This window comes from Schistocerca nitens, chromosome 1 (genome assembly GCF_023898315.1).
Source record: "Schistocerca nitens isolate TAMUIC-IGC-003100 chromosome 1, iqSchNite1.1, whole genome shotgun sequence".
NCBI classification, from domain to species: Eukaryota; Metazoa; Arthropoda; class Insecta; order Orthoptera; family Acrididae; genus Schistocerca; species Schistocerca nitens.
The window spans coordinates 1,028,007,688-1,028,033,660 of NC_064614.1; the positions used below are offsets into that span (position 1 = coordinate 1,028,007,688).

Sequence of the window (25,973 nt, forward strand, 5' to 3'; positions counted from 1 at the left end):
GAAAGCTTAAATACCGACATTTCCAGGTATTCGAGAAAGATAAGTCTAAGATGGTTAAAACTTCTCCATATTTCACGCTGTTACGTGAATTGGAGTAAACAACACTAACGCATGAAGAAACATGATACTATGTGAATTATTAGTCAGTACACATTATCTCGATGAAATAAAAGTTCTTTGGCAACTAGTCCATGATTGTACGAGTAAAATCTCTTCATAAATCCTTGAACCAGGAGATGAGCATTTCCTTTCTTCCCTCCCAAACAAAGGAGGTGGCGCCAGGCGTAGTTAGGCCAGCAATGCGTAATGTTTTAGCCCTCTTTCCAATGTTTTTCTCCCACGTCTACCTAAGGAAGATATGAGCTCTCATAAGTGATAAAAACCGATCTATAAAATGAATTATTAATGTATCATATGCTCTGAATTGTCTCATAATAATGTGTTATGTAATTGTACACGTGATGTGAACGAAGATAAGTTAAAAACTAACAAACAACTGTAGTAGCAGACCCAATTAATGAAAAATTTATGACGTTTTAAAACTTAAGAAATTTTGTTCTTCGTATAAGCGATGGATGGAATGTCAGCCATAGGTATAAGCTACCATGTTGTGTGTATTGTTGCAACTCTATACTTCGATGAATTTTCGTTGGAAACCGAAGTCTATGTGAAAGAATAAACTTCAAAGACAAGCAGTTTATACAGTGTTTTGGGCGGTTTTATGTGTCTCTCAACAAGTGGACGGTCAAGTGTGGTGACATTAACATTGGTGTGCTACGAAATAATTTCTGAGTATCTTGGCTCACAACGCTTGGTACATTAATAAGTGAACTATAGTTGTTCGAGCCAGTATTTACCTCGCCGACGGATGCTGTTGGCCACGGTTCTGTCCGTTGAAACTGCGAGTACGACGGGTAATAATGACGCCCGGGCTGTAAAAATGGAGATCTTGAGCCACAGCGTCGGATTTTGAACAATAAACACACCCATTGCACCCAGAATGAAAACAGACGCCACGGAAATTCTTTACAGGTGAAAGTCTGACACTCAACACTAAGAAAACGAGTGCACGCACGTGCGACGTTAGTAACTACACTCCTGGAAATTGAAATAAGAACACCGTGAATTCATTGTCCCAGGAAGGGGAAACTTTATTGACACATTCCTGGGGTCAGATACATCACATGATCACACTGACAGAACCACAGGCACATACACAGGCAACAGAGCATGCACAATGTCGGCACTAGTACAGTGTATATCCACCTTTCGCAGCAATGCAGGCTGCTATTCTCCCATGGAGACGATCGTAGAGATGCTGGATGTAGTCCTGTGGAACGGCTTGCCATGCCATTTCCACCTGGCGCCTCAGTTGGACCAGCGTTCGTGCTGGACGTGCAGACCGCGTGAGACGACGCTTCATCCAGTCCCAAACATGCTCAATGGGGGACAGAGCCGGAGATCTTGCTGGCCACGGTAGTTGACTTACACCTTCTAGAGCACGTTGTGTGGCACGGGATACATGCGGACGTGCATTGTCCTGTTGGAACAGCAAGTTCCCTTGCCGGTCTAGGAATGGTAGAACGATGGGTTCGATGACGGTTTGGATGTACCGTGCACTATTCAGTGTCCCCTCGACGATCACCAGTGGTGTACGGCCAGTGTAGGAGATCGCTCCCCACACCATGATGCCGGGTGTTGGCCCTGTGTGCCTCGGTCGTATGCAGTCCTGATTGTGGCGCTCACCTGCACGGCGCCAAACACGCATACGACCATCATTGGCACCAAGGCAGAAGCGACTCTCATCGCTGAAGACGACACGTCTCCATTCGTCCCTCCATTCACGCCTGTCGCGACACCACTGGAGGCGGGCTGCACGATGTTGGGGCGTGAGCGGAAGACGGCCTAACGGTGTGCGGGACCGTAGCCCAGCTTCATGGAGACGGTTGCGAATGGTCCTCGCCGATACCCCAGGAGCAACAGTGTCCCTAATTTGCTGGGAAGTGGCGGTGCGGTCCCCTACGGCACTGCGTAGGATCCTACGGTCTTGGCGTGCATCCGTGCGTCGCTGCGGTCCGGTCCCAGGTCGACGGGCACGTGCACCTTCCGCCGACCACTGGCGACAACATCGATGTACTGTGGAGACCTCACGCCCCACGTGTTGAGCAATTTGGCGGTACGTCCACCCGGCCTCCCGCATGCCCACTATACGCCCTCGCTCAAAGTCCGTCAACTGCACATACGGTTTACGTCCACGCTGTCGCGGCATGCTACCAGTGTTAAAGACTGCGATGGAGCTCCGTATGCCACGGCAAACTGGCTGACACTGACGGCGGCGGTGCACAAATGCGCAGCTAGCGCCATTCGACGGCCAACACCGCGGTTCCTGGTGTGTCCGCTGTGCCGTGCGTGTGATCATTGCTTGTACAGCCCTCTCGCAGTGTCCGGAGCAAGTATGGTGGGTCTGACACACCGGTGTCAATGTGTTCTTTTTTCCATTTCCAGGAGTGTAATATGTTGACCGTTAGCGACTAATTACTAGCCGCTAAATCCAGCTATTGTGTAAGCGCGAAACCCAGCAAAGAGACTGAACATTACTGGCATTGCGCTAAATTCAAATACGTAATATTATCTATATAATCTTCTAATTTCTTGTAAAACTCTTACATAGCATAAGCTGGCATATCCATTCCATTAAATAAAAGAGAAGGCGACAAAGGGCATTGACTCCTATCTGTGAATATAAGTTATGCACATAGAAAAGCACTGTTCGTCTCCATACCATGTCAACGTACGGTGTGGAGGCAGTTGTGTAGGTACAAGGTGAAAAGCCCCGGGATATGGTAATGTTAAAATTTATTACAAACAATAAATGAAACAGCGATCGACCATAAACGTCGGCAAAGACATTAATTACGAATGCACGGTAAGGTTTAGACAAATGAAAAAAAAGAATCATTTTTCTTTTTATCTCGCTCTCTCGTACGTACAAGGACGATGAAGACGTACAGTTTAAAGTATTAAGAGTGTTATGTATTATAAGTGTGTATGAAAAAGAAAATACTTAATATTGTTAAGTACTTTCATTGAAGTGAAGCGAAGTAAAGGAGTATTTCTATCATTTTTTGACACGCACTGGTGTCCTTGAAGTCGGCTGGCCTGCATCTACAATTGAAATGTAAGAGAGGAAGTCCGAATAGCCTAAATTCGTACAAGCAGAACATTTTTAATAATGCAATTGTACGATCCTTTAACTTTCTCCATTCACATACGCATATTTCTTATTTTTTATAGTTACAACACATCCCACAGTCAATGTGCTCCAAACGTACGTTCTCAGAAATTTCTTTCTCAAATAAAGGTGTCTGTTACTAGAAGACTTCCCTTGGCCACGAATGCCCTTTTTGCCTGTGCTAGTCTGCTTTCCATCATGGGTTATTTTCGGTCTAGGTAGCAGAATTCCTAAACTTGATATACTTTGTGATCATCAATCCTAATGTCATGTTCCTCGCTGTTCCCATTTCTGCTACTTCTCATTGCTTTCGTCTTTCTTCGATTTACTTATATTCGATATTCTGTACTCATTAGACTGTTCATGCCATTCAGAAGATCGTGTAATTCTTCTTCACTTTCACTCAAGACAGCAATGGCATCAGCGAATCTTATCACTGATATTCTTTCATCTTGAATTTTAACTCCACTGTAGACCTATTTCTATCATTGCTTGTTCGATGTATAGCTTGAACAGTAGGAGCAGAAGACTACATCTTTCTTACGCTCTTTTTAATCCCCACAAGGGGCTCACCACTCTCTGTCGAGTTTATAATTGGCTACCACAGGGCCCCAGCCTTTGCAGCATCTTTTCCTTTCCGTCCTGCATGTCTATCCTTTTGCTATTCTTTTTCCCTCCCTCGTAGGAACAAGGATGTCTTTTGGGAATATGCACTGTATTGTCAGTAGCCTGACATCAGAAAAGTCCCTCCAGTGTTTGTTCGTTCTGTTTTTTTTCTTTTTTTCCCTTCTTCTACGTTCCCCTTCTCCTATCCATCCTCCACTTCGGCGTTTGCGGTCATTCTTTTTCTTCTTCCTCCCTGTGTGCTCCTGAAGGTCGGCCCACGCATCTGACGCTTAAGAGGTGACTGGGTAATGCGTAATTTCTAGCCCTGGGTCGACAGGTAGGATTTTCACGTACACCATGGTACAGGCCAGGCCCAGGGAGGGGTGATTCCTTGAGCTGTTACCTTCCCATATTGCCAATTGGTTCCTCTGTCAGGAGTTTGGGAAGTGTGTCCAGAGGTGTGGACAATCACCTAATACAGGTGAGCCCCCTCTGAGGGGGGGGGGGGGGGGGGGCGGTGGTCCAGTTCGAAGTAGTGCACCATCACAGACGCTGGGATTCATGGGGAATTTTCTCGCAATGAGCCAATCATCATCTTGTCAGTGTATGTCTACTAAGTGTAAACGGAATGAAGCTAATGAATCAAAGACCCTCCCAGCTGCAACTCGATTCCTCCTGGTTTACACACTGAAGGCCATCAGTACTTCACAATGGCAAATCCGTTTTTATTCAGAAAGGTGTTTGATGCAACTGCCGGCTGTGTGAAACCCTGCTCTCTTTACATAAGACTACTTCTGCTCCTCAAGGACAACTGCTTGCTGCTTCACTCCTCCAGGGCTATATCCTTCGTGCCGAGGCCCACCAAATGCTGAATTCTTAGTGTGGTATTGTTTAAACGAGGGTGCTCAATCTTCTGACTGAGACAGAAATTCAAACTTACCTCTCTGATAAGGTTGTCATTGCAGTTTATTGGGTGATGAAAAAGTTACACACAACCTTAGTGTCCACATCTATGCTTTTTCTCATGTTTGATAGAGTAGTGCTTCCGTCCAAGATCAAAGCAGACTATGATGTTATCAAGGTCCAACGGTACACTCCGAACCCGATGCACTGCTACCAGTATCATTGGTACAACAACGTTCAAATGTTCTGTCGACACCTGACCAAATTTGTAACCTGTGGTAGGGATGCCCACAGTGGCGACCATGCAGCTCCCTCCCGTGATTATCCCGTGTTCCTTCAGGAAATCTGGCCTTCTCCTTCGCTGACTCGGAGATCATCTTCAATGATGTCGACACTTGATATCCTTCTGGCTGACTTCTGGTCACTGATGCGCACCGTCTGCGTTTTTCTGCCCTGGACTCTCCAGTCCTACCAAAGAAAAATGCCGACGCCTCTGTGGATCTCATGGAGCAGGATCCTCCAGCCTCTGCACCCTGTAGCAATGTGTCTTTGAAGGCTGCTCTTGGAATCACAGCGTCCACTTGTTCTCTGCGTCCAGGAAACAAAATTGCAACCTCACGAGCGCTTTGATATCTCGCATTTTTTGCAGTCCGTTTTGACTTTCCCCCAAGGACAGCATTCCCTCTCATGGGGGAGCCATACTGCTCATCCAGGATGACGTTCATAGTCACACTGTTGTCCTGAACATACAGTTGCAAACTGTTGCAGTCCACATTTTCCTTCCTCACTTGACCTTTTCCCTTTCTACCGTCTGCATCCCTCCAACATTCGATGTCACCAGGGCAGACTTCTTCCAGCTTATTGGGCAGCTACCTCACCCTTTCCTGCTGCTCGGTGATTGTAATGCATACCATTCCCTTTTGGGTCCTCCCAGAACCTCTGAGAGGTGCCCTCTTGGCTGACCTTCTAAATCAACTGAACTTCATATGCTTTAACACTAGATCATCCACGTTCCCTTCAGGCTTCACACACACACATTCCCATTTGGACCTCTTCTTTCACGCTGCTCAACTTGCCTGTCGTCTCAAGTGGTCCATTCTCTCAGCTTGCCCGTAGTCTCGAGTGGTCCGATCTCTGACGTGTACTCGAGCGACACATTTCCTATGTGTTACCCATTTGTTGATTCCTATCCCATCTCCGTGCACATCAAATAGCAGCTTTCTAAGGCCGACAAGAGGCTTTTCTCCTCCCTGGCAACCTCCGACGAACGACATTTCGTCACTTGTGATTACCAGGTAGAATACCTTTCCAACGTTATCCTTGCTGCCGCAAAACGTTCTATTCCTCTTACTTCATCGTAACCGCACCGTGTTCCGGACCGTTGGTGGACTGAGGTGTGTCACAACGCAATTCGCGCGCGGAGACGTCCTCTCCACGTTTATAACAGTCATCCTATGGTGGCAAATTGCATTCGTTAACAGTTGTGTGTGCAGTGTCGACGCATTCTTCTCCATCGTGTGGGCCAACCTCCGCCAGCTTCCTTGAATCTAGGTCCATTCCCCAGTTTCTGGCCTGACCATAGCAGACGATATCATAAAAAAAACCATGTTGCTATCTCCAACACCTTGGGTCGCTACTTTCCACAGATTTCGGGCTCCCCACTACCACCCTGCCTTCCTCCATCAGAAACAAGTGGGGGGGGGGGCGGAGGAGGGGGGGGGGGCGTGGCTCGGGTGATACAGTTCTCTTTCAGAATCGTGAGGAGTGCTACAGTGCTGCTTTTATTATGAGGAAGCTAGATCACACTCTCACTTCATCCCGATCCCCTGCCTCAGGGTCGGACAGTATTCACATTCAGATGTTGCAGAACCTTACTCTAGCAGGCAAGCATTTCCTCCTTCATACGTGCAAACACATCTGCGCAGAGAGCACAGTTCCCAGACACTGGCATGAAACCACTGTCATACCCTTACCTAAGCCTGGTAAGGACAAGCGCGTTCCCTCTAGCTACTGCCCCATTTCTGCCATCACCCGTGTTTGCAAGGTGAAGGAACATATGATTCATGCCCTGCTGGTGCGGTAGCTCTTGTCTCGCAATTTGCAAACCACTGCATAATGTGGATTTCGAGCGCGCCGTTCTGCAGTTGACTATCTCGTCACTTCGTCAACCCAGATCATGAATGATTTTTTGCAGAAATACCAGAATGTGGCTGTGTTCTTCCATTTGGAAAGAGCCTACGTGATCTGCTGGAGAACTGGTATCCTCTCTCCTCTCTACACGTGTAGAGAGGCCATATGCCCTATTTTCCTTTGTCGGGGACCTTTATGCAGGAAAATGGTGTGCCTCAGGGTTCTGTCCTAAGTGTCGTCCTCCTTGCTATCGCCATTAATCCTATTATTGCCCGTCTCCCACCGGGCGTCTCTGGACATCAACTGCAATTTTCTATTGTGCATCGACAATGGTTTTCGCTTTTCCACTGAAAAAACCATTTGCATGAATTTCTGGCGGCGCAATTGGTTTCTTACATCTTGGGCCTGTTGCACTTCCATTCGATAAAACTGTGAAATTCTTGGGGCTCATGTTCGATCGGAAACTTCCTTGGTCCTCCCATGTGTCTTACCTGGCTTCCTGCTGTATGCCGTTCCTCAATGTCCTATGTTTCGTCAGCAGTACTTCCCGGGAAGCGGATCAAACCACCATCCTCCACTACTACACTATGGGTGTTCCATTTATGCATCTGCACATGCATCCATCTTTATACTGTGTCAGTACAGTCCACCAACGTGGCATCTGTTTGGCCACTGGCGCATTTTGCACTGGCCTGGCTGAGTCTGTAGGCAGAAACTTCCAAACTACTGCTGTCAAACGGCCGAGATTTTCTCCTCAGCAAATAGGCATTCCATTAGTCTGCCATGCCTGACCACCCATCCTATGCCTCCTCCTTCGATCACTCCTTTGATTGCGAGTATGGGCATGTCCCTTCTGTTACTTCCTGGAGTTCAGTTTCAGCTATTGCTCCAGCAGCTTAACTTAACACTACTTGGCACTTTCCCAATTGGTGTGAACCCCTCACCACCTTGGCTTCATATGCAACTTCCTATTCACCGTGGACTTCATTCGCATCCAAGGACACTACTCCAGACTCGTTCTATCGCCATAAGTTTCTCGACCTTCACATGGAACATAGTGATGGTATTTTCATGTACACTGATTGCTCTCGGACTGACTGTGGTGCCGAGTGTGCCTTCATCATTGGCACCGAAGATTTTCAGTATCGGCTTCCAGAACACTGATCAGTGTTTACAGTGCACAGCTCTTCTTTCTTTATCAGGACTACAGTATATCCAGCGATACAGATTTTTCAGTTGACATCTGCTCAAACTTTCAAAGTGCCATTCTGAGCCTGTGTGTGCTACACACCATCTAGCCCTTAGTGCAACAGGTCCAAGAAAGATTCCACTTGCTGTTGAGGGAGCTACCGTGATATTCTTGTGGGTTCCTGCTCACGTTGGTATGAAAGGAAATGAGGCTGCTGACGCTATTGCCAAGGCTGCAGGCCGCCTCCTTCAGTCCGCCAAAGGGGCTCACAGTTCTTTTGTGAGTTTTTGCAAGGTGCACACGGGGCACCAAGCTATTGCAACCAATTCTTATTTGCCGGTCGCAATGGCCGAGCGGTTCTAGGCGCTACAGTCCGGAGCCGCGCGACCGCTACGGTCGCAGGTTCGAATCCTGTCTAGGGCATGGATGTGTGTGATGTCCTTAGGTTAGTTAGGTTTAAGTAGTTCTATGTTCTAGGGGCTGATGACCATATCAGATAAGTCCCATAGTACTCAGAGCCATTTGAACCAAACCAATTCTTCTTTGTCTGGCTGTTCATCTAAGTTGCTTCTGCCACCCAATCCGCAGCTTTCCATGCCTGACATCGTCTTGGCAAGGGTATGTGCTGCAGATGTGACGTGAAGCCGCACATCCATCCACTTATGCGGTGCTTGTGCTATTTGCTTTTTGAGCTTGTCTTCCCTCTGTACGGTAGACCCTTTATGTGGTGACTGTGGGCGCCCACTCCATGAGGGAAGCCCCTGTGTTCCGTCATCTGTGTGTCAATTGTGCTGACTGCCACCCAGGCTTACAAGGGAGAAAAGAAGATCAAAGAATACAAGTCCTTGGATCTCCTGTCTTACACTGAGTCTCGCCAAAAGTATGAGAGACTTCATCCAGTGTCACCAACTTCAACTTCTGCCTCTGTTAAATTTCGGCCTCCCCCTCCCCCTCCCCTGCAGTTCCCACGACCTCCCATCAGGGAACTACCCCCCCCCCCCTCCTCGGCCCCCTTCTTCAGCATGTGCCGGTGAACGGGCTCTCTCCCGGGACCCCTCTCCCTGGTGTTCAAAATGGTTCAAATGGCTCTGAGCGCTATGGGACATCATCTGAGGTCATGAGTCCCCTAGAACTTCGAACTACTTAAACCTAACTAACCTAAGGACATCACACACACCCATGCCCGAGGCTTGATTCGAACCTGTGACCATAGCGGTCGCGCGGTTCCAGACTGAAGCACATAGAACCGCTCGGCCACTCCGGCCGGCCTCTCTCCCTGGTGTCTCTCAGGCCAGAAGACTCTAACCACCACTCATCCATGAGGCGCACCATGTGTGCGCCCCAAAGTCTTCCGCTCTCTTTCAGTTTCAGCTCTTGCAGAAACCTGTCCTCCCCCTGTGCCCTGCCCTCTTCCACCTTGGAAAGAGAGGAACAAGAACCATAAATTCCAAGTCAAGGTGTCCCCAGTGCCCCCGGAGGTGCCATATTCCTCCTCTCATCGTGAGTGATATTTCGAGATGTCACTCCATCCTTGTCAGTGACAATTACTGTCAGAGTGACCTGACCTCTTCCTCGGCTTTGTCATGGCTACCCTGGACTCTGGCCACACAATCATCCCGTGAAATTGCAATACCTACCGGAAATGCAACATCTTGTCTCCTCCTAGCCTGCCTTCTGTATTGTTCTTCAAGAAACTCATTTCCATGATGGCCACTCTCCAACATTTTGCGGTTATCAGGTTCTGTCGGAACCATGCTGGGCCCGGGGCAGCTTCTGATGGGGTCTGGACTTTGGTTCACTATGATGTCCTTACTGACATAACAACTTGGAAGCAATAGTAGTTAGGGTGCACATGACTCCGGCAATCACCATTTGCAATGTCTACCTCCCTCCAGGTAGGCCACTTCTCACATTGCGCTGTCTACCTTAATCCAACTACTCCCACCCATTTCTCCTCCTTCGGGACTTCAGTGTCCACCATCAATTGGTAGTGGTATCCTAATTAACGAACTTATCATGGACCTTGATGTGTGTCTCCTCAATGATGGTTCGCCTACCCGTTTCAGTGCTGCTCATGGCACCTTCTCTAGTATCGATCTTACGATCTCTTCCACTGCCTTCGTGGCTTCCCTACATCGGTCATCCCATGATAACTTTTGTGGCAGTGCCCACTTCCCGGTGATTCTATCGTTCCCCTCCTGCCGCCAGGCAGACAGGCCCCCATGTTGGGCAGTCTGCATGGCCAATTGGCCTTCATATACGTCTGCTGTGCACTTTCACACCTCCCTCTCGAATTCCATTGATGTTGTAGTTGTGCAATGCATCTCTGCCACTATCCTTCATGCTGCTGGTACTGCTGTCACCCTATCCACAGGTCCCCATCGATATCGACTGGTACCATGATGGACCAAGGAAGTTACAGTCGCGGTCAAGGACTGCCGATGAGTGCTGCAGTGACTTAAGCGACACCCTTCATAGACCAACCTCCTCACTTTTAAGTGTCTCCATGCTAAGGCTCGTTACCTTATTAAGCGGAGTAAGAAGAAATGCTGCGAGCACTATGTTTCCTCTCTGGGGACGCGTGCCTCTTCATTACAGGTTTGGTCCAAGCTCCGTAGGCTTCTGGGCTGCCAGTGATAGTCGACTGTCCAGGGTCTGAACCTCAAAGATGCTCTGTACGCTGATCCATTGGTCCTTGCAGACTACCTTGCGACTCTTTGCGACGGCATCATCGTCCTCTTCGTATCCTACTAGCTTGCTCCAGCAGAAACAGAATTCAACAGACCCCCCTCTGTTCCATCCCTGACCACGTTGAGCCTTGTAATGCACCCTTCACTGAATGGGAATTGGTGCAGGCTCTTAGCTCTTCACGAGACACAGCTCCAGGCCCAGAGTCCATCCACAACCAGATGATCCAACACTTGGACATTCCCCAGAGGCAACAGCTCCTCAGGGTCTTCAACCACGTTTGGCTGATGGGTGTTTTTCCGTTACAATCGTGAGACAGTATAGTTATCTCCATCCTCAAGCATGGGAAAAACCCAGCATCTCTAGACAGCTACCACCCAATTAGCCTGACGAATGTACTTTGTAAACTGGTCAAAAGGATGGTCAGCTTCAGATTATGCTGGGTACCCGAATCTCGGGGCCTTTTGTCCCCGTATCAGTGTGGCTTCAGGGCAGAGCGATCTCCAAACGACCATTTCCTCCAATTGGACTCAGCCATCCAACAGGCCTTCGCTCACCGCTGGCACCTTGTCACAGTCTCCTTTGGCCTACATTAGGTGTATGACATGGCTTGGCGCCATCACATTTTAGTTACCTCTATGACTGGGTCTCCATGGTCCCCTTCTGACTTTTAGCCACCAGTTTTTATCTCACTGGCTCTTCCAGGTTCGAGTTGGCACTTCGCTCAGCACCCGTCACATTCAGGAGAATGGTATCCCACAGGGTTTCGTGCTAAGTGTCACACTCTTCCTCATTGCCATCAATGGGTTTGTTACCACAGCGTTGTACATCGACGATTTTCACATTTGGTGCAGCTCCCACTCGGTAACATCTGCTGAGAGCCAGCTCTAAGGCGCCATCCAACAGGCCCCTGCGTTGGCCACCGCCCATAGCTCCCAGTTTTCTCCCTCCAAAATGCGGGTTATGGACTTTTGTCATCAACCCACAGTACACCCCAATCCAGAACTTTATTTAGGCAACCAGCTCCTTGATGTTCTAGCAGTCTCGTTTCTTGGGCCTTATTTTCAATAACAGACTGATGTGGCTGACCCACATTCGCCACATAAAGACAAAATGTATGTGGAAGCTTTATGCTTTCCACCTCCTGGGTCACACATCTTGGGGAGCAGACTGTTCCACTCTTCTGCATCTTTCCATGCTCTGGTATTGTCCAGACTAGATCATAGTGGTCAGGCTTATGGTTCTGCAGATCCTTCCACTTTGAAACCCCTTGACCCTGTCCATCATTCTGGGGTGTGTCTGGTTATTGGTTCCTTTGACACTAGTCCCGTTGTTAGTCTCCTCACAGAAGTGGGGATTCCATCTCTACACATCAGATGGAGCCAAACCCTTGTTTCTTATGCAATCGCCATTCGCCAATTCCCTGACCATCCTGTGTACCCTGTGCTCTGTGTCACTGAGGGACATCTCCTTCCTAACACCTGGCCATGGGCGGGATTGTCAGTTGGCATGCATGTCACTTCCCTCTGTTGGGTTCTCCATCTTTCATCACTGGACTGCACCCCAAGTCTTTCCTCTCATACCCCCTGTTGGATGGTGCTTAGACCATAGATTAGGACCGAGTTGTTCCTGGGTCTCTGTGTCTCCGGTGTCTTGTATGTGCCATCCTTGTGGAGTATGTGCCATCCTTGTAGAGTTCCAGGGTGCCAGCATCTTTTATGTTGATGGTTCTAAGACAGTCAATAAGGTGGGATATGCTTTCGCGTTTCCTACTGGACTCAAACGCGATTTTTTGCCGGGATCATATAGTGTGTTCACAGCAGAGCTTCTAGCCATTCACAGAGCCCTCCTTGTTGTTTCTCAGGCCTCCATCCACGGTATTTTAATTTGTTCAGACTCCATAAGCAGCCTGCAGGCTATCTACCGATGCTAGTCTCGCCATCCTTTGGTCTCTGTTATCCAAGACCAGCTCTCTACCTCTCTGCCCTTACACATGCCGTCTGTTCAGTCGTCTTTCTCTGGGTACCAATACATTTGGGCATTCCAGGTAATCAATTGGCTGACCGTTTGGCTACAGAAGCAGATACTCATCCCCCATTTCCTTTCATGACTCCAGTTGTAGATATGCGGATCTACATCAAATCCTCTTTGCCCAAAAGTGGAATGCCATCTGGAGTGCTACTGCTCATAGTAATTAACTCCGCAAATCAAGGAGTCTACTGCAGTTTGGCGCTCTTCCTTTCGCTCCTCTCGGAAAGAGTCCACTATTGCATGCTGTTTACACATTTTTCATACCCAGCTTACCCCCTTGTTTCTTCCTCCGTAACGACTCACCCCCCCCCCCCCCCCTCCTCCACAATGTGGTTGTGCAGCCAGACTGACGATAGCTCATATATTGGTAGACTGTCTCCTTCCTTCGGCCCTTTGTGTTAAGTATAGTCTTCCCAATTGCTTAAATTTAATATTACCAGACAATTCACGGATGGCTGAACTGGTCCTTAGTTTCCTCTATGGAAGTGGTTTTTACTTACAGATATAAGGTTCCACTTTAGTCTTGAAGCAGTGGCAGATAGGTTGTGGTTGGGACTTATTGTAGTCTTCTCGGACTGTGACCCCATCGTTCAAATGGCTCTGAGCACTATGCGACTTAACTTGAGGTCATCAGTCGCCTAGAACTTAGAACTAATTAACATCACACACATCCATGCCCGAGGCAGGATTCGAACCTGCGAACGGAGCGGTCGCTCGGTTCCAGACTGTAGCGCCTAGAACCGCACGGCCACTCCGGCCGGCGTGACCCCATGACTGCCTTCCCCCCTTTTTTCCAGTTTTTTAGATTTTGTCTCACCTTTTATGCCTTTACTGGGTGTGTTTAATGAATATTTTTTTATAATTTGGCTCCCCTGACTGGACCGTCCATTTTTAGCAGTCCCTTTTGTCTTCTGTGGCTCACTTTGGAATCACACTACTGATGACCTTGCCGTTTGGTCCCATACCCCCCTGTCAATCAATGAATCCTCCTTTGGCCTGCTAGCTCTTCCTTTCCTTCGGATGATCTCCGTGTTGCCTTCTGTCGGCAGATGGTGTCACTTCGGCATCTTCCTTTCATGGGAACAAGCTCCGCGGAATTAAACCTCTCCCAGCTGTTTGGTCGACTTCCTCTCGGCCCTCTCGCCGCAAGGAGATGAGTTCGGCTAGGCTGCGTATTGGGGACTGCCTTTTTAGCCATCGCCATTTGTTAAATGGTGATCCCCCGCCACTTTGTTCCCATTGTCATCAACCTCCGATGGTTCGCCATTTCCTGACTGACCATTGTTCTTCATTTTAGCCAGTTACGTGGTAATTTACGTTTGCTGTCAGAGTTATTTGCCTTTTTAGCGAACAACGCTCGGGCTGTCGACAGCGTTTTACTTTTTATCCGTCGTATCAATATGATGGACATATAACCTTTATTCTAGGACCACCGTTGTCCTATGGCGTATTTTGTGGCTCTTTCTCCAAGAGAAAGTCCCTGTTTTAGCTGTCTTTCCTTCTGTCGATTGGGCTTAATGTGTAGTCGTTTTTAATTCCTTTCTCGTCTTCGTGCACGCTAAAACGAAACAAAACAACCCTTTTTATCCGAGCACTTCGTTCTTGGTTTTCCATTTTTGTACATATTGTATCTTCTACCATAATGTATCTTGTACATATTGCATTTTCCTGTAGCTTACATATATTTTTCTCAGCATTTCGAACATCTTGCACCATTTAAGTGTTTGACACTTTTTCTAAGTCGATATGAACGTGTCGTGTTTTTTCTTCAGTCTTGCTTTCATTGTAAACGACAACGTGAGAGCTGCCTCTCTGCTGCCTTTAACTTCCTGAAAGCTAAAATTGTCATCACACAAATCCTCAATTTTCTTTTCTATTCTTCTGTGTATTATTATCAGCAACTTGAATACGTGAGCTGTTAAGGTGATTGTGCGATAATTCCCGCGCTTGTCAGCTCTTGCAGTCTTCCGGTGATGATTTTCTGAAAGTCAGAGTGTTTATCGCCACTGATATATATATTATACACTGAAGCAGACATTAAATGAAAGGGAAATACGCCTGTTAGAACAATAGGTGTGATGGTGTAAACAAGCAGATACCTCTGTTAGTCATTGACCGTCCACATCATTACTTGTTCTTTTTGGTCGACATTGACGTGAAGTGAGCTTAGAGCTGTAGAATGCGGATAAAGCAGGGAGAACAGGCATCGGAAGCTGATCCGGCTGAAAATGATGTCCAGAACTTGCCTCGGCTGGAGGGCAGTGGCTGCAGCGGCTCATTAGTGTCCTGTACAGTGGTGGTTGTTTTGTTGTGGCACATACGTCATTACGGGAGCACGGGTGGCTCTCATGAATAATGTAGCGTGCGGACCGCCGCCGTCCTTGCTGGCTACGGGGTCACTGATCTGGCGGCAGCGGCCAACTGGACGGCCCGAGCGCGCCTTGCGGCACGTGTGGCCCCGCACCGCGCCTGACAGCTGCCAACAGCCAACTGTCCGACGCGAACGCCAGAGATAAATGAGTAAGCTCGAAAGCGTTGCCTGCGTGACGTCACTAGAAGAAATGCCGCACGACTCCTGTCGACTCAACTGGGGCACCGCAAGTGCGCTGATAACTCCTGTTGATCTTCCTAAATCAAAATAATCCAACTACATTATTCATCTCTATCAAAAAAATCGTTCAAATGGCTCTGAGCACTATGGGACTCAACATCTTAGGTCATAAGTCCCCTAGAACTTAGAACTACTTAAACCTAACTAACCTAAGGACATCACACACACCCATGCCCGAGGCAGGATTCGAACCTGCGACCGTAGCAGTCCCGCGGTTCCGGACTGCAGCGCCAGAACCGTTAGACCACCGCGGCCGGCCATCTCTATCATTACTTACATACATCAGCGGCAGCAGCGGTATTTGCCTGCATCATTATCATCTACAGCATCATTATCTAAGTCGTCAGAAAACCAACAACTCTTCCTCGTAAGCCGCTTGTTAGTAGGAATTTAGTTTCTGTACCGCCATCAGTATGCTACGTATCACCATAACGTACATTTGTGAGCAAAACTTAAGGACGAATGTAACATTCGCGTGATATGTCAGTGCCAAGTAACATAGCTCGATGAAAATTTCACCATACATACAAAGAACTGCTAGCGCTTAGTACAGAAGGTAACTGGAAGAAATACGCAATGAGACACATGGTCGTTGATATATGTGGGCGTGCTGCCGTACGTGTCCCCAGCGCATCCCACACGTGCTCGATGGGTTTTAAGTCGTAATGAACAGACCAGTACAGTCGCCGAATATGCTCTCGTTCCAAGAGCTGCTCCACGTGCGCTGTTCGATGCGAATCGCCCGTATTCATCCATAAAAAGGAAGTCAGGGCCCAATGCACCTATGAAAAGACGCCCATGGGGAAAGAAAACAGTGTCACAATAACGTCGCCCTGTCTAACAATACCACCACTTGCAAAGTAGGTTAGAAATCAGATTGATAATGTTGCTCACGCAGCATATGTTCGCTTTATCGGGCAACTACAAAGTTATTGACTGTGGATGGTATCGTCAGAGTGGAAATAATGAAGTAACTGTAAAAAAGTCATTAATTTTGGCACTTATCTTGAATGGATCCCCACGTAGATTGCCGGCCGGAGTTCCTAAAGGTTCTAGGCGCTATTGTCAGGTTCGAATCCTGCCTCGGGCAGGGATGTGTGTGATGTCCTTCGGTTAGTTAGGTTTAAGTAGTTGTAAGTCTAGGGGACTGATGACCTCAGAAGTTAAGTCCCGTAGTGCTCAGAGCCATTTGAGCCCGCGTAGATTTCGTCGAAGTTGTTATGGCTCATCTTGTTGATTCTAGGGTGATTCCACTTTGATTGCTAGAAGGTCCAGATCTGTATTTTAGCAATATTTGAAGACCTAACAAATGCGCTTTTCAGGAAATTCTTAATGATCAAACAATCCCAGATCAGAACAATGGTATGGTAGAAATAATTTTTGACATGGTGTTCACGATCCACATTTTTATTAAACTTCTTGTAAATTCACATATACTACTTAATTTTCATATCATCAAGAAAACAGTTTTGTATCAATCTTCATATATTTAATTTCCACTTTAACCAAACACAAGACTTGACTGTTCTTTTACAAAGCGAAATAACAACCTAACTTCTGCAAAGTGAAACAAAGACTGCTCTGTGCGCATTCGCACCAAAACGGTTACAAGTAAGTCAAAGATTATGACAGTCTCACAGAAATGAATACACACAAGAACCATATCACTGTAATACATAGATACATCGGAGTACCTATACATTAATAAATCCAAATGTGAATATTGTCACAAAAATATGTCCGTTACTTCGCAGAAAAGTAGTACTATATTACTGATATCGAGAACTGGGGTTGGAATGCCGTAATGGTCACGTGAATAAAGAACCATTACACCTGAAAGCGTACCATGCTCATAGATTTAGAGGTCAGTGCGCTCATGTGCATTAGGCCTCCTCCAACCATAAATCTGGACCACCAAAACGGTCATGTTCGACTATGTTCCTGGAAGCATTGCAATCTCGCCTTAGGAGACCATAATCGATCTGGCGGCCTGTGTGTCACGTTGGAGGGAGCCATAATGTTGTATAGGTGTGCTGACCTCCGAATCTTTGAACATATACACTTTTCGGTCAACATTATTGTGTCATTATACTGTTTCCCCATGTGCGTCTTTTGAGGGGTGCATTCATTTTTATGGGTGACAATGCCTGACAACACAGTTGTAGGTGGTGTTGGAACAATTCTCGAATGGAGTGACCTGCCTGTTCCTCCGACTTGAACACATGTTGGGTGTGTCGGGGAGATGTATAGCAGCACGTTCGCATGCACCAACGAGCATCCAACAGTTGTAAACCGAGCAGGTGGAATGGGGCGCCCTGTCACAGGAACTCCTTGTGGCCAGCATGGGAGCACGTTGCAGAGCATACATTGCCCTTCGTAGTGACCTTCCACCCTATTAAGAACCATGTCTTGTTTTTGTAATGTCCCGGTGACCACCGTAACTCGCGGCAACTTCAGTGTAATTACTGTCTTTGAATGGAAGTTCGTTCCTGTCAGTCTCACTGCGTATTTCTTTCAGTTACCACTATACTATAGCAGTTCTTTCTATGTGTGGTCCAAGTTTCATCGTGATATGTTACCTGGCAGTGACGTATCGCGCAAAAGACAGTTTCGCCCTTAAGTGTACTTCACAGAACATACTTCCTACGTACATCTACGTAAGCATACAAGTGTGTCCTTAGTTTTTTTTAAAATCGACCCATCAGTAGGGCTATTGAAAGGTGATATTAGTATTGTATTTAATATTTGTTATTTGTCGTTGTTAAAGCAGTGGTAGCTCAGAAATTGTTCAAGTAGTTTGTTTACAGTGAGCGTTTAAAAAAAATAGTGCTGTGGAAGAGCGTTTAAAGAAATAGTTACTTCTTCTTTCGAAAGTGCTTTTTTAATTTTGGTTCAGAATTTTTCTCTGTTTTGAAATGAAATATTGGAATCATTTACTTTATCCAGTGTCCTCCATTCCTTTCATATATCCGTCGGAACTGACGTGGCTTGGAACTGGCTGCCTCCGTGTCGAGTGCCATCACACAGGCATCCATTAGCGACTTTAGCAATGGTATTAGGTATGATAGTGTGTGGAGACGATGTATTTCAGTTCCACACTTTATTATGAATAATTTGGTTTGTTCACTCTTCGTACCGAACGAATTATTCAACACGCTGTGATTCTGAACAAAGGTATCACAAAAGATCAAGGCTCTCTGGTAGACGGAAAAAGCCCCGTACATAATATTTGCGCTGAAGCTGCATTGGTCCCGAGTTCATTACAATGTGACATGCTTGTAAGATAAAATCGTTACCCAAATCGTCATCATTTAATATTGTCCGAAAAATCATCTGAACACGTCTTCCGTAATCCTTTAGCGACTGCTAAGCCTTTTGCGATACTGCAGAAGAGCACCTCGCAAATTTAGGTTTGGTATACATAATGAATGTCGTAACCAAAGGATGGTAGAAGGGAACCACTATGGCTAAGACTGAAGTTCAGCGTTTATTAGGACTTGACTCAGAAGAAATCAAATACTCCCAATCACGATTTCATACTATCGCTTCGTTAATCCTAAATTATTACTGTAATTTTAGGACTGTTTGCACGTTGCCTCAAAGCAATCGGGGACAGTCGCCTACTTGGCCTTTTTGACTTGCAGTGTCCTCTGGTGTCTCAAATTAGTCTTCGATATAGAGCTTTACGCTCTTGCACGAATGAGATGAGATGGAGGCGTAGCTTCCCTCGTATTCTCAGCTTTCCTTAGTGCCCTTACTAGTTCCCAAGAAATATACCCCAGTGGACAAAATGGTCCAGAATATTCAAAACTACATCCTTTCTTAGCGTCAAGGAAAAAGGATCATTGATGTACCGAGCTTGTGGTGTCCCCCATAGAAATGAGCGCTCTGACAATGCCGTCAAATACGCCTGTGAGAGACGTGGTAATGTTGTGTACCATTGTTACGCCTTAAAAATGAGCTTTTGTGTCTGTGGGAGGAGGATTGCCCGGAAATACAGATCAGAAAGGCACACTGGACTGTAGGGCCATGGCAGACATAATTCCAGTCACATGGGAGATAAAACTCCCTGATACGACTAAGAATAGGTTACGGCCATGTGATTATGAAGCAGCATCTCCGGCTTGTGATGCTTATGGGGTGCCAGTTACAGTGCACCACAAGTTGATGGGCAGTTTGTTCAAGGAAAACAGCAGAAACCTGTCTGGCAAACGATTTACTACCTGTTTTAGGTAACAGTGAGGTGAATGTGCAAGAAGTTTTGAAGTTCTGATGTACATTTGGGTTCCAATTCGAACTACAACGAGAATATTTTGAGGTTTTTTGAGTGGTCGGTTAATACCTACCCACCTACCCCTCAATGAGGAACCTAGATGTGTACTAGAAATTTTTCTCACTTTGGAAATTCAAATCCGTACCCTCCACCGTAATTCTGTCAGACAGCAAAGGACTTGGAAGAGCAGTTGAACGGAATGGACTGTGTCTTAAAAGGAGGATATAAGATGAACACCAACAAAAGCAAAACGAGGATAATGGAATGTAGTCGAATTAAGTTGGGTGATGCTGAGGGAATTAGATTAGGAAATGAGACAAAGTAGTAAATGAGTTTTGCTATTTGAGGAGCAAAATAACTGATGATGGTCGAAGTAGAGAAGATATAAAATGTAGACTGTCAATGGCAAGGAAAGCGTTTCTGAAGAAGAGAAATTTGTTAACATCGCGTATAGATTTAAGTGTCAGGTTGTCGTTTCTGAAAGTATTTGTATGGAGTGTAGCCATGTATGGAAGTGAAACATGGACGATAACTAGTTTGGACAGGAAGAGAATAGAAGCTTTCGAAATGTGGTGCTACAGAAGAATGCTGAATTTAAGGTGGGTAGATCACGTAACTAATAAGGTCTTGAATAGGATTGGGGAGAAGAGAAGTTTGTGGCAAAATTTGACTAGATGAAGGGATCGGTTGGTAGAACATGTTCTGAGGCATCAAAGGATCACCAATTTAGTATTGGAGGCCAGCATGGAGGGTAAAAATCGTAGAGTGAGACCAAGAGATGAATACACTAAACAGATTCTGAAGGATGTAGGCTGCAGTACATACTGGGAGATGAAGCAGCTTGCACAGGATAGAGTAGCGTGGAGAGCTGCATCAAACCAGTCTCAGGACTGAAGACCTCAACAACAACCACCCTCCGCACTTAGGTCATAAATCTTTTTCTCAGTTACAGATAGCCCCCGTGTGGCGAGAGCCCTGGCTACGACGGACGCAACCACCTCGAACTGTCCTCCCGCAGTTTTACTTCATTTAAAACTCGTGTCTCCTCTGTTAAGTAAACACAAAACACAGGGAGTGTCGGTCGTAACAAAGTGCGAAATCAATGTACTTTCTCCACTACGCAGAAGACTTCGCTCAAGTGTACGACACTTCCCAATGATGCTGAGTGCTTTTGGGTACTTATCACCCACTACTCGCTTTTCGTGACGCCTCCGATAGCTGCCTCATGACAGATCAGAAGTGTGAGAACAGGCGTGGCACTTGAATGGATCGGCAGGCGCTGTAGTGTTTCTGCCGTGCGCGTTGCCCAGCCTCGCTAACGGTCTCTGGAGTTGCTGGTGGTGACACTCCGTGGAAGAGAGAGGGGAGGGGCGTCTATGCGACGCGGGAGGGGCGAGCGTGCCTCAGTCTCGCCGCGCTGTCGAGGCTGTCCTCAGTGCGAGAGCAGCAATGTGTGTGTGCGGCTGAGGTTTCGACTGTTGCTAGTTGTGTGTGCGATGTGTGCGAGGATTCGGCGCGACCTGGAGACTCCGGTCCGGAACATGCTACCACCAGAGTCACTGCTGTTGGTGAGTCTTGTCTTTTATCCTGGCTGCCATCAGCATTTGTGGGCTGACGCCAGAGGCAGTTAAAAAAATCAGGTCACCTTGCGTTAGACTTGGAAACATGGTGTAAAATTGCACACCCGTAATTAGTCATAAGCGATAATTTTTTTTCAATACTGTAGGATATTTTCCTATATATGAAGCCTCACACACAGGTACTGACATAATGTGTGTTGGTTTCAGTCTGGATGATGTTGCGGCAGAACAACCTGTAACGCTTCCGTAGAGGACGAGATCATTAGAGACGGAGCACAAGCTCAGATTGGGGAAGGAACTATCCCGGCATTCGTCTTGAGCGATTTAGGGAAATCATGGGAAACCAGAATCTGAATAGGCGGACGGGGATTTTTGAAGCGACATGTTTTCGGACAAGAGTTCAGTTTATCGTAACACGCTGCTACATAGCAGCAAACACGATTGTTTTCCTTGACCGTAATTATTATTTTATTACTTTCACGACGCGTTTCAGTCAGTGGTCATTTGGAAAAGTGCTGTACAAAGACCAAGTATTAGAAGTCACTTTTATAAACCTATTAGGTATCAATAGTTTCAACATGGCATGTATCTTCTCACATTTACAAATGAAAGGTAAGTGTAAACTGAAAGATACAGGAGAAGCTGCCATACGCTGTCCGATTTAAAAAAAAAAAAAAAAAAAAAAAAAAAAAAAAAAAAAACTCTGCAAACTGTCGTAAAATATGGGTGCTATGAAAATTGTCTACAAGTTTCAATTTACACTTCCTTTGTTAGCAAATGTGACAAGATATGTTATATCGAATATGATCATATCATGTTGAAACAAATTATGGCTAAATGTTTATACGTATAAGTGTTTTCCTGATAGTTCATAACCTTTGTTCTTTCGTAGATAGCAAGTGACCAACACGTGTGAGGAAAATAATAAAGGAATAAAGCAATAGAATATAGACAAGAAGCACTGCCTCATACTCTCAACTATTATTATCTTGTTCCTCGCATGATGTTGTGGTCTTCAGTCCAGAGACTGGTTTGATGCAGCTCTCCATGCTACTCTACCCTGTGCAAGCTTCATCATCTCCCAGTACCTACTGCAACATACATCCTTCTGAATCTGCTTAGTGTATTCATCTCCTGGTCTCCCTCTAAGATTTTTACCCTCCACGTTGCCCTGCAGTACTAAATTGGTGACCCGTTGATGCCTCAGAATATGTCCTACCAAGCGATCCCTTCCTCTAGTCAAGCTGTGCCACAAATTTCTCTTCTCCCCAATTCTATTCAGTACCTTATCATTAGTTGTGATCTACCCGTCTAATCTTCAGCTTTCTTCTGTAGCACCACATTTCGAAAGCTTCTATTCCCTTCTTGTCCAAACTATTTATAGTCCACGTTTCACTTTCATACATGGCTACACTCCATACAAATACTTTCAGAAACGACTTCATGTCACTTAAATCTATACTCGATGTTAACAAATATCTCTTCTTCAGAAACTCTTTCCTTGCCATTGCCAGTCTACATTTTATATCTTCTCTACTTCGACCATCATCAGTTATTTTGCTCCCCAAATAGCAAACCTTATTTACTAATTTAAGCGTCTCATTTCCTAATCTAATTCCCTCATTATCACCCAACTTAATTCGACTACATTCCATTATCCTCGTTTTGCTTTTGTTGGTGTTCATCTTATATCCTCCTTTCAAGACACTGTCCATTCCGTTCAGCTGCTCTTCCAGGTCCTTTGCTGTCTCTGACTGAATTACAATGTCATCGGCGAACCTCAAAGTTTTTATTTCTTCTCCACGGATTTTAATTCCTACTCCAAAGATTTCTTTTGTTTCATTTACTGCTTGCTCAGTATACAGATTGAATAAGATCGGGGATAGGCTACAACCCCGTCTCACTCCCTTCCCAACCACTGCTCCCTTTCATGTCCCTCGACTCTTATAACTGCCATGTAGTTTATGTACAAGTTGTAAATAGCCTTTCGCTCCCTGTTACTTTTTTGAAGTATTTGATTGTGCATTTTACAGCATTGTTCTAGGGAAACTCAGACCCGGAATATGGTATCTTTGATGTATGTTAACCTATTTTCATACACTGTAAGAGGATACAAAGTGTTTCCACTAAGAAACTGGAGGAGTCTACGCTTTCAAAAAGCATCTTCAGAGTGTGGAATAATCATTACAGATGTACCACAGGGATCGATATTGGGCCTGTTCTTGTTATTATATCTAAATGATTTTGCATCATATATCCAGGCTGCAGAGTAATTACCTACGCCTAGAATGTAAGAATTATCAAGTGGCCTAATGGACAACTTCAGAACTTGAAAATGTAAACAATTGTTGTTGTTGTGGTCTTCAGTCCTAAGACTGGTTTGTTGCAGCTCTCCATGCTACTCTATCCTGTGCAAGCTTCATCATCTCCCAGTAACTACTGCAACCTACATCCTTCTGAATCTGCTTAGTGTATTCATCTCTTTGTCTCCCTCTACGATTTTTATCTTCCACGCTGCCCTCCAATACTAAATTGGTGATCCCTTGATGCCTCAGAACATGTCCTACCAACCGATCCCTTCTTCTAGTCAAGTTGTGCCACAAATTTCTCTTCTCTCCAATTCTATTCAATACCTCCTCATTAGTTATGTGATCTACCCATGTAATCTTCAGCATTCTTCTGTAGCACCACATTTCAAAAGCTTCTATTCTCTTCATGTCCATACTATTTATCGTCCATGTTTCACTTCCATACATGGCTACACTTCATACAAATTCTTTCAGAAACGACTTCCTGACACTGTAATCTATACTCGATGTTAACAAATTTCTCTTCTTCAGAAACGCTTTGCCAGTCTGCATTTTATATCCACTCTATTTCGGCCATCAGTTATTTTGCCCCCCAAATAGCAAAACTCATTTACTAATTTAAGCGTCTCATTTCCTAATCTAATTCCCGCAGCATCAGCCGATTTAATTCGACTACATTCCATTAAACAATAATTTCTTGAAAATTAACTGGTTCTCTGTAAATGGACTGTTAGATGACTTACTTTCCCTGTTTTCATTCAGTAATGTCTTGCGGCATCCTGTTCTGTAGTAACTGATCGTCATTGAGGAAAAAAAATTATTTGTTGCACGGAAACATGTAATAAGGATAAAGTTCTGGTTTCTACTCTAGATCCTCTCGTAGAAAGATCTTTAAACAGTTAAACGTACTGACAACAGCCTCACAATAGTTATTCCATTATGAAGTTTGTTGACAACAATTAATTACAGTTCGAAAACGACAGTAACCAAAATGGCAGGAGCATAGATCCAGGATTAGCAAGATGTTGAGTACACAAAATAGTAATAGTTAAGCTCTTTATTTTGCCTCAGCGGCATTAAATATTAACAGTAATAAACGATTAAAATGCAGAATATGCGTCCACAGTTCGCAAATAGTTCCCAGCAGCCATCATGATAGCGGGAGGAAATGAACAGTTGGTGCAGCTACGTCTCGGAGGGCGGCTTGGCCTCTCTGCCTCCCAGGTTGGGACACTGTTTGGGCGCGAATTCTCCTAACGAGAGAAAACTGATGTGCCCGCACCATCGCGTGGCTTCCTTACAGTCAAACGTAACGGCTGGGAAATGTTAAGGATCTTCGCCATTTTGAGCTTTTGTACATTAACCAACTGGAGAATGTGAAAATTACTTTGCTTTAATCCATTTGATGGTCCTCCATTTGAGCAATCCGTCGGTGATACTCGTTGACTGGGGAAAATTACCCTGTAAGAAATGGTAGGTTTAGTTTCATGGCTTGTTAATTAAAGATCCGTCCGGTCTAAGGTTATCATCGATGTGTTCTAAATTTCTTAGGAAACACGAATTTGTGGTTGTAATTATCAAATTAATTTTACTCGGCTTTCTTTCGTTTTGATGGGAATTGGCCAGTACGGCCATTGTGGCCGCCCCTGGACGTTGTACGCCCCCAAAACCGTCGGCGTTACAGTGGCACCGGGTTTACGTTCTCCCTGCCTTTCATTCCCAGCTCATCACATTCAGGCATGCCATATATACCTGACACCGGAACAGTTGAAGAAGAGATCAGCTGTCTAACTCCACTTGGATCCTGTCCAGGACAGCACTGCGAGATTTTTGCATTGTTCCTAACGCCTACTGCTGTAGCGTGTGATTGACCTTGACATTTGAACAACTGACAGCAGAATAGCGGCGAAGTATCAATGTTCTGGCAAACACTGACGTTCTCATCGTGCAACGCACATACAGTTTCCATAATTGCCCAACTGGAGCATAAAATGCAAATTTAGAACTTTAATTTCTGTATCACACATTATGCCCTCGAGCTGTTTCGTCAAACGTGATCAGAATTGACTGTTAGAAAGTTGTTGCACATCATCCCATAATATAGGGTGTACATAAAGTCCGGTAACACTTTCAGTTAATTATTGCACAAGCACCAAACATCGTAGATATCATACATGTCATTTTGAACAGACACCCTGAAAGGTGGTTCTTTTCTTTTCTGTATACCGCCACATGGTAGTTTGGTAATTTGCCGATAGTCAGCGCTAATGCCAGGCTACAGACGGGGACAGCTGTTTCGTGAAATGGTCTCCCTAATCGCCAGATCTCACTACGTGTGACATTTCTGTGGGGACACAAAGATCTGGTGTACATACCGCCTCTTGCGTGTGATGTAGCAGAGCTCCGAGAGAGAATACGGGA

General features: G+C 45.7%; 1 protein-coding gene across 5 annotated transcripts in view; it reads left to right on the forward strand.

The window, feature by feature from the left end:
- The window catches only part of LOC126196656 (kelch-like protein 26), a 347,281-nt gene that overhangs the window by 133,813 nt on the left and 187,495 nt on the right, over window positions 1-25,973 (forward strand). Inside the window, exon 1 of one of the 5 annotated variants that reach the window (XM_049934582.1) lies at window positions 21,088-21,231. The exons of the other annotated variants lie outside the window; for them this stretch is intronic. The gene's annotated coding sequence lies outside the window, so the exon portion shown is untranslated. Of the gene's footprint in view, window positions 1-21,087; window positions 21,232-25,973 lie in introns of those variants that run through there. 5 annotated transcript variants of the gene reach the window in all.